Source organism: Sander lucioperca, chromosome 13 (assembly GCF_008315115.2).
Source record: "Sander lucioperca isolate FBNREF2018 chromosome 13, SLUC_FBN_1.2, whole genome shotgun sequence".
Taxonomy (NCBI): domain Eukaryota; kingdom Metazoa; phylum Chordata; class Actinopteri; order Perciformes; family Percidae; genus Sander; species Sander lucioperca.
In genome coordinates, this window is record NC_050185.1 from 2,550,267 (window position 1) to 2,559,973 (window position 9,707).

At 42.4% G+C, this 9,707-nt stretch overlaps 1 long non-coding RNA gene across 1 annotated transcript; it reads right to left on the bottom strand.

Annotated features, from left to right (window-relative positions):
* Nucleotides 1-355: 355 nt before the first annotated feature.
* On the bottom strand, nucleotides 356-8,876 carry LOC118496587. Its single transcript, XR_004899179.1, has 3 exons — nucleotides 8,824-8,876; nucleotides 6,139-6,140; nucleotides 356-369 (listed from the first exon to the last, which is right to left on the bottom strand). It is a non-coding gene; the product is annotated as an uncharacterized LOC118496587 (long non-coding RNA).
* Nucleotides 8,877-9,707: the final 831 nt, after the last annotated feature.

Below are 9,707 nucleotides of genomic sequence, written 5' to 3' on the forward strand. Positions count from 1 at the left end.
CGATGCTACGGCCTGCCTACGGACGACTTTAGACTCTGTTGCTCCCCTTAAAAAGAAGACGATGAAGCAAAGGAAACTAGCACCTTGGTATAACTCCCAAACTCGTAAATTAAAGCAAATCTCGCGCAAACTTGAAAGTAAATGGCGTTCCACCAAACTGGAAGAATCTCGTTTAGACTGGCAAGACAGTCTGAAAACCTATAGGAAGACCCTAAGAAAGGCCAGATCAGACTACTATTCATCACTAATAGAAGAAAATAAGAACAACCCAAGGTTTCTTTTCAGCACTGTAGCCAGGCTGACAGATAGCCACAGCTCTATTGAGCCATCTATTCCTATAGCTCTGAGTAGTGACGACTTCATGAGTTTCTTTAACGATAAAATTATAACAATTAGAGATACTATTCATCACCTCTTTCCCCCAACCTCTAATGGGTCACCTTTAACTGACAGACTGCTAGAAAGAACGACTAGACCTGACATATACTTAGATTGCTTTTATCCTATAAACCCTCAACAATTAATGCTAAAGGTCTCTTCAGCTAAGCCATCTACCTGTCTCTTGGACCCCATCCCAACGAGGCTACTTAAAGAAGCGTTACCCGTGGTTAACACTTCATTGCTAGATATGATAAATATGTCTTTATTGACAGGTTATGTACCGCAGTCATTTAAAGTAGCTGTGATAAAACCTCTACTGAAAAAAACCACCCTCGATCCTGAGGTCTTAGCCAACTATAGACCTATATCTAACCTTCCCTTTCTCTCCAAGATCCTTGAGAACGTAGTCGCTAATCAGTTATGTGATTTTCTACATAGCAATAGCTTATTTGAGGACTTTCAGTCAGGATTTAGAAAGCATCATAGCACAGAGACGGCACTGGTGAAAATCACTAACGATCTTCTAACTGCATCAGACAAAGGACTTGTCTCCGTACTTGTCTTATTAGATCTTAGTGCTGCATTCGATACTATTGACCATACCATCCTCTTACAGAGACTGGAACATTTAGTTGGCATTAAAGGAATCGCACTAAACTGGTTTAAGTCCTACTTCTCTGATCGATCGCAATTTGTTAATGTTAACAATAAACCCTCCAATTACGCTAAAATTAACCATGGCGTTCCTCAAGGCTCAGTGCTTGGACCAATTCTATTCTCCTTATATATGCTTCCTCTAGGCAATATTATTAGGAAACACTCAATTAACTTTCACTGTTATGCGGATGACACCCAATTATATCTGTCAATCAAGCCAGACGAAACCAGCCAGCTAGCTAAACTTCAAGCTTGCATTAAAGATATAAAATCATGGATGGCCTACAATTTCCTGATGTTAAACTCAAACAAAACCGAAGTTATTGTCCTGGGAGTTATTTTTGATCAGGATCTATCCTTTAACGCCCATCTAAAACACACCTCTAGAACAGCCTTTTTTCACCTTCGTAACATTGCTAAAATTAGGAACATCCTATCTCAAAACGATGCAGAAAAACTAGTCCATGCATTCGTTACTTCCAGGCTGGACTACTGTAATTCCTTATTATCAGGATGCTCAAATAAATCCGTTAGGACTCTCCAGCTGATCCAGAATGCTGCAGCGCGTGTTCTGACAAGAACTAAGAAAAGAGATCATATTTCTCCTGTATTAGCTTCTCTCCATTGGCTTCCTGTAAAATCCAGGATTGAATTTAAAATCCTTCTTCTGACCTATAAAGCTCTAAATGGTCAAGCTCCTTCATATCTTGAGGACCTCTTAGTACCTTATTGTCCCACTAGAGCACTACGCTCCCAGAATGCAGAGTTACTTGTGGTTCCTAGAGTCTCTAAAAGTAGAATGGGAGGCAGAGCCTTCAGCTATCAGGCTCCTCTCCTGTGGAACCAGCTCCCAATCTGGGTTCGGGGGGCAGACACCGTCGCTACATTTAAGACTAAACTGAAAACTCTCCTCTTTGATAAAGCTTATAGTTAGGGAGTGAGGAGTTGCAGTGAACGCCTAGACCGGCGGGGCAGGGTGTATAGCTGCAGACACAGCACCCCTGCTTTTCTCTGCTTCTCTTTACAGTCATCAGATTTACCTATCGTATAATCAATAATATAGTGCCTCTCCTAGTTATGCTGTTATAATTCTAGACTGCCGAGGAAGTTCCTTCTTATGACACGCTCTTTTCTTTTGTTTCCTTTTATGCACATCCTGTCTCAGAAGTGCTTGTTACTCACCTAGCTCTGGGGAGTTTACTCCCCAGAGTCCTTATGTTTCTTCTTCGCCCAGAACATCGCCTCGGATTAGGGCGACACCAAGACCTGGGTCTTGGGTGCAGCTGTGGCTATGGACCTGCTACACCCTGCTACGCTCTGCGATTCCCTGCAATGCCCGGCTACGTCCTGCTGCGTCCACCGCGTCCACCCATGCTCTGCTGTGCCACGCTACATCCTGTACCGTCATAACCCCAACCGTCAGACACCGCCCACCAAGAGTCTGGGTCTGCCGAGGTTTCTTCCTAAAAGGGAGTTTTTCCTCGCCACTGTCACAATAGCCACTGCTAATGCTTGCTCTTGGGGGAACTATTGGAATTGTTGGGGCTTTATAGAGTGTGGTCTAGACCTACTCTATCTGTAAAGTGTCTCGAGATAACTCTTGTTATGATTTGATACTATAAATAAAATTGAATTGAATTGAATTGAATTTAAACAAAAGCTTAATTCAATGATATATAAAACAAGGGCAAAGATATGGCCAAAGGGGGAAGGTCAAACTTATCATCAATGATGTATAGCAACCACCATAGTAATTGTCTTCACACGTAGCCCTTTATACAGGTTTTGCTTTGACATGTTGCAGTGGAGACATTTTGTGTCACATTGAAGTTTAAACGGTGCCTGAATAGCTGAACATTTCATGCAGTGAATGCGGGAAAATCGTGTCTGTGTACACGAACCAATAGATGAAATTTTGTGACTATTTCACAAACTGGGTTGAAATATAGCCTACGCTAATTGCAACAAAATATCAGCTATAAACAATTTAAATACAAAATGTGTGATATTAGTGTAAAAGACACAGAGACAAAGTTGCAGCTTACACATGGCCTTTCTGTTAAAACGTCGCCTGATTCTTCCTGATTCCATTTCAACTGATTTCAGTGCTTAAATTCGACAGGATGTTTAAGCAGCAAGCACAAGAACATTTAGGCTATGCTCAGACTGCAGGCAAATCCAGTTAGTTTCTCAAATCAGATTTTTAGACTGTCCGCACTGTTATTTGCAAGTGATCAGATCAGATTTCTGTGTCCAGACACCACCAACCTATCTGCATGAGTTGCCGTGGTAACGATGTAGGCGTCAGTAACTAAGTAGCTACGCTGGTGATGCGTCTTTCCAACACTGAAGCATTAACTAGCTAGCTAGGTAACTAGCCAGCTAGCTGTCCGGCCGCTAAATGAGTAAAATGAAACAACTCAATTAATGCTTCATCCACACACTGTTGTCACAGTGTAGGAAACACATTGCTACACCAGTTGAGTGACAACTTTGTTTGCTCATTTTTCTGTAACGTTAACCAGTGTAGCATGACAGCATGACGGAATGAGCAAGCTAGTTAACTAGCAAGCTGCCTGCTAGTTAGCTAGCTAGGTTGCTAATTCCACCATCCTTTTATGCTACAATGGTTACGGAACATAACTCATTCCCCGCCAGTAGGGCAATACAGACTACTAGCTGCCGTGCGCTCTCCTCCCAGCGAAGTAATCCACCAGCAGGCAGAGAGTGATGCGGAGCGATCATGGACTGCGCTAGCTAGCTAATTCTTGTCTCATTTGTGGTCAGTTAAACAGTGAATGGCAGGCTCTGTAGCCGTCATCAAATCTGATATGAGCAGCCAGAGCGCCCGGACTAAGACAAATCTGTAGAAATATGATTGGAATCGCATTTCAAATCACCTCCAAATGTGCTTTGGATCCGATTTGCAATAAGCACATGTTATGTGTTTTTTTTTGCTGTCCAGACTTATAAAAATCAATCTGGATTAAATCTGGATACTCCAAAAAATTGAGTGAACAAGGCCTTAGTCTCAACACTTATGAATTGTACGCTTAGCCTACCTGTAGACAAATTAGACAAAAGTAAGTTAATAAATCTGAAGTGCACTGATTGAACTCGCCTTCCTCTTTAATTAGTACCAAATTGTATAGTTCTTTCCAGGAAACGTCATGGAAATTATTAGACAATTATTCAGAAATGACAGACCCCTAAAATAAAGTCTTAACCATTAACACAATTGAACAACTGATACACTACTCTATTGTCAAACTTTTCCCTAGAGTGGGGACCAATTATTGCATCTTCAAGAGTGGACAGCAGATCAGGTCAGCTGCAGAGGCTAATGCTGTATTGAGCTTCGGACAGGCCGTGGGTCAAGAGGCCCGGCTGGTTCAGCTGCTCCACACCTGGGGTCCTGCAGGGGTGGGCTGGGGGGGAAGGTGGGTGGGTGGGTGGCGGATCTCAGCACTCCTCTCCACCATGAAGAGGTACCATCATCCCTCATTGAGTCTATCTATCCAACCTCCAACACCTCATGAATCACCCCCCCCCCAAAAAAAACCTCCCTCCCCGGGTCTGCTGATCAACTGACAGCAATGACCATTAGCAGTCCTTCGTTCATTCCTGTCAACTGTTTTCCTTTGTCTTTTCACTGATGTCTGACATTTGGGGAATTGCAAACCAACACAGTCCATCTCATATTGCTGACCGCAGGAACACCTAATAGGGGTGTCTGATTTGAGATAATATGCACAAAAGCTCTTTCTGAAATCAGGTACATCTGTTTGCCATGTTAACTCTCTGGTTTTTACACGCCAGGTACACACTTCATATGAGTTCATATCAATAGAGGAGTGCTGACAGTGCAGGAGGGAGGGAAGAGGGTCTGTGATATACATGAAGGTCAAAAGCGATACACTCATCTGTTTCATTTTAGTCACATTAACGAGGGATTTAGAATGGACGTTCAGGATATCATCAAACTTTTTTATCCGGTGCTGTGTCTAAAAAGAGTCCTTAGGGGGAATATCAATTTTGAAAGTGTAAAACAATATTAGCTTATCTGTGCAATTCTTCAGCAAGGCTAATTCAAGGCCATGCCAGTTACTCAGTGATTGCATCTCTTTGTACTTGCAAGTGTAGAGCCAGTGGGTGGTGCACAACTAGTCTGAACTGTTAAAGCATGCTAATATTTTGACTTTTTAGCATTCATTTAATCAACCAGAGATGTTCTTGTCCTTCCTCTGTACTTTGACAGCTTTAAACAAAAGCTTAATTCAATGATATATAAAACAAGGGCAAAGATATGGCCAAAGGGGGAAGGTCAAACTTATCATCAATGATGTATAGCAACCACCATAGTAATTGTCTTCACACGTAGCCCTTTATACAGGTTTTGCTTTGACATGTTGCAGTGGAGACATTTTGTGTCACATTGAAGTTTAAATGGTGCCTGAATAGCTGAACATTTCCTGCAGTGAATGCGGGAAAATCGTGTCTGTGTACACGAACCAATAGATGAAATTTTGTGACTATTTCACAAACTGGGTTGAAATATAGCCTACGCTAATTGCAACAAAATATCAGCTATAAACAATTTAAATACAAAATGTGTGATATTAGTGTAAAAGACACAGAGACAAAGTTGCAGCTTACACATGGCCTTTCTGTTAAAACGTCGCCTGATTTTCCCTGATTCCATTTCAACTGATTTCAGTGCTTAAATTCGACAGGATGTTTAAGCAGCAAGCACAAGAACATTTAGGCTATGCTCAGACTGCAGGCAAATCCAGTTAGTTTCTCAAATCAGATTTTTAGACTGTCCGCACTGTTATTTGCAAGTGATCAGATCAGATTTCTGTGTCCAGACACCACCAACCTATCTGCATGAGTTGCCGTGGTAACGATGTAGGCGTCAGTAACTAAGTAGCTACGCTGGTGATGCGTCTTTCCAACACTGAAGCATTAACTAGCTAGCTAGGTAACTAGCCAGCTAGCTGTCCGGCCGCTAAATGAGTAAAATGAAACAACTCAATTAATGCTTCATCCACACACTGTTGTCACAGTGTAGGAAACACATTGCTACACCAGTTGAGTGACAACTTTGTTTGCTCATTTTTCTGTAACGTTAACCAGTGTAGCATGACAGCATGACGGAATGAGCAAGCTAGTTAACTAGCAAGCTGCCTGCTAGTTAGCTAGCTAGGTTGCTAATTCCACCATCCTTTTATGCTACAATGGTTACAGAACATAACTCATTCCCCGCCAGTAGGGCAATACAGACTACTAGCTGCCGTGCGCTCTCCTCCCAGCGAAGTAATCCGCCAGCAGGCAGAGAGTGATGCGGAGCAATCATGGGCTGCGCTAGCTAGCTAATTCTTGTCTCATTTGTGGTCAGTTAAACAGTGAATGGCAGGCTCTGTAGCCGTCGTCAAATCTGATATGAGCAGCCAGAGCGCCCGGACTAAGACAAATCTGTAGAAATATGATTGGAATCGCATTTCAAATCACCTCCAAATGTGCTTTGGATCCGATTTGCAATAAGCACATGTTATGTGTTTTTTTTTGCTGTCCAGACTTATAAAAATCAATCTGGATTAAATCTGGATACTCCAAAAAAATGAGTGAACAAGGCCTTAGTCTCAACACCTATGAATTGTACGCTTAGCCTACCTGTAGACAAATTAGACAAAAGTAAGTTAATAAATCTGAAGTGCACTGATTGAACTCGCCTTCCTCTTTAATTAGTACCAAATTGTATAGTTCTTTCCAGGAAACGTCATTTAAGATTTTGATTTATGAATATCATTTGTGATGACATTGCAAACTATACCATCACCGAGCAATTATTTGCTTCTTGATTTAACATTCATGAGATGTTAATGAGCTGAGAAATGTCCCTAATTCCAAAAGCTGTCTCTGATATTTAGATTTAATTGGCTAATGGTACCCAGCTGCTGACCATTTTGTGTGGCATACAAAAAAACGTACAGATGCACTGGTTGGAACATAATTTTCTTTTTTCCCTCCCGTCATGTAGAACTGCTTCACAAACAAGGCAACATCTGCAAACAAGGCTGATTTTCAAAGAGGCTGTGCGGATTATTTTTGGTACGCTTTGATTAACACAAATTCAAGAAGCTTAAATCGTGCAGTAAATCACAAACGAGGAGGCACAAACCATTTATTTAAAACCAAGTCACATAGGACCCACTCAAAAAGTATATATGGATTGGTCTGACACATCCAAAGACAAATAGAAGCTCTTCACTGTAAGTAAAGCAAGTACTGGATGATGCATTGTCACTCCCTATTCTTCTTCTTAAGTGCTTGAACTTGGATTCCCTCACTCCGGTTCCCCCCCTCCCTTTAGATGCAGGGAGGCGTGACATGACTTTGGCCCTGACCCTGGGCCCTACCTGGATGTTTTGTTTGGAACGGGTGGAGATCAGATGTTTTTGGTCATTACACCACCTCTCATTATGTCTCACATCTCTTCCAAATAAATCTAATGAGACAGTGTTTAATGTCCAGAGTCCCTGTCTGCCCTTATGTAAGGAGGGTGTGTGTGTGTGTGTGTGTGTGTGTGTTAGGGTGCGTCGAGCCAAATTACCCCGACGTCTCGTTCAGTGATGGCACCTGGGCCCTTGTCGCTCGGGGGAGGTTAGCTCAGGGTAGGGGAATCCATTGGGAGGGGGGGGTTAGGCTGGACCCAGCTGGAGGAAGTTAAAGAGCTAAATGCTGATTGGGGCTGGCTTGGATAAGAGAGGTGTTTGAGTTTCGGCATTAAGAGGACGGGGCACTCATGGGGTTTATTTTGTTTGAGGACATGTGGAAGAATCCAACAAAACTGTCCTATGGAAAATTCCAGAGTTGAAGTGAACGCATTCATTTAGGGATAGCTGTAAAAGTTTAGCAATAGAACACAGGAGACCCAGTGCTAGACCTCTGAGAGGTCAAGTATATTAGTGACCTGCAAGTACACCAACATAACACTAAAAACACGTTTACATTTTGGTGGACATGCATTGAGGCTCAAACTGATCGGCATCTTGCTGTGTGTGTGTGTGTGTGTGTGTGTGTGTGTGTGTGTGTGTGTGTGTGTGTGTGTGTGTGTGTGTGTGTGTGTGTGTGTGTGTGTGTGTGTGTGGTAATGTGCAAATAAAAAGAAACATCAAACACATATATGCCTGTACCCACTTCACATGTGCTAAAGATAACAGCACTGATAATAGAAACTACAGCATTTGGATTATCAATTCATATATTAATATAAATGATATGCAACAACATAGTGCCAGAAGGTTTGAGTGTTGCAGTATGTTGCTTCAATTTACCTAGGTCCAGACTTATACATGCTTTCAAGTTTTTGGAGGTTTTTGAGTATTACACACTAACAGGACTTTCAGGTATCGAGTGGAAGTGCAATTTTGCCTCATTATCCCTTCACACATAAAGCTGATAACTTATGAAATCAATTATCACTTACTGTTATAAGTGTTGATACTAGGCGTGTGATTTTACAGTAGCCCTAGGCTAAAAACAAAAATCCACCAACTTGTATATGTATATCATGAAATAAGAAATGACCCGGAGATAGGGTGACCAGACTTCCCGAAAAATTCGGGGCAGTCCCGAATCGTGCCCTAATTGTCCCGAAAATTAGAGCAACGTATCAAGAGCAGACTCTCGAGTAGTTATAGTCTGATAGAACATGAAAAACTGTTCATGGTGATTGAGTCGTCCTGCAGCCAGCTCCCGTCGTCACTTGATGACTTGATTGACTGATTTTTTATTTGTATTTTCGGGTTTACATGACAGACAGTTGAGTTTCTTAAACCCAGCCCAATGAGCAGAGATGTGTCTGTAAACTCGTGGTAATAAAAAGGCAGAGCGCTTGTGCACACAGCAGGGTGTTAAATGCACCCCCGTTTCAGTTTAAATAAATGTGTTGCTACGTTTGTCGGGCTGAACATGGCCCTGGTATCACTATCAGCAGCAGCCCAGTCGGTATATAGGGGATAACTAGTGTCGCATTGCCAGACATTCCTCCACAGCGCTGCAGAGGAAGGTCTGGCTAGTCCACCCAGCATTCTGGGATGGGAGAAAAACGCTAAGCGCCACACAGAGCCACGGTGCCGCTGCTAAATAGCCTCTGGAAGGAACTTGTTTTGGTGGAACGTGTACGTTCAAAAGTAGTTTTAGTCGTGCAACAGAAAACTCAGATTGGACAGATAGTCTAGCTAGCTGTCTGGATTTACCCTGCAGAGATCTGAGGAGCAGTTAACCATAGTCCTCACAAATCCACCAGAGTTTAAAATAACAACACAAAGAAAGCATAAGGTAACGAACATCCGGCGGACAAGAAGGACATACAGCAAAATTTTTAGAGGCAATGGAGCAATCCCGGAAATGGAAGGTCGTGGATATAGACTAGGGCTGGACTGAACTGTCTCCACAGCGAGCAAGTATCAGTCAGTCACCCCTCGCACTCCTTAAATCAAACTAAAATGTGTCAGTACCTGAGTGGTTTATGGTTAGGATGCCATCATTTTGATCGCTGGCAGTTAGTTTGGTAATATATTAAAGCCCAGTAGGTGGGACTGGGAAAGGGCACAGTTAGTGTACAAACATATGGCTATTTTCTGAAGCCAGTAGCCTATATGATA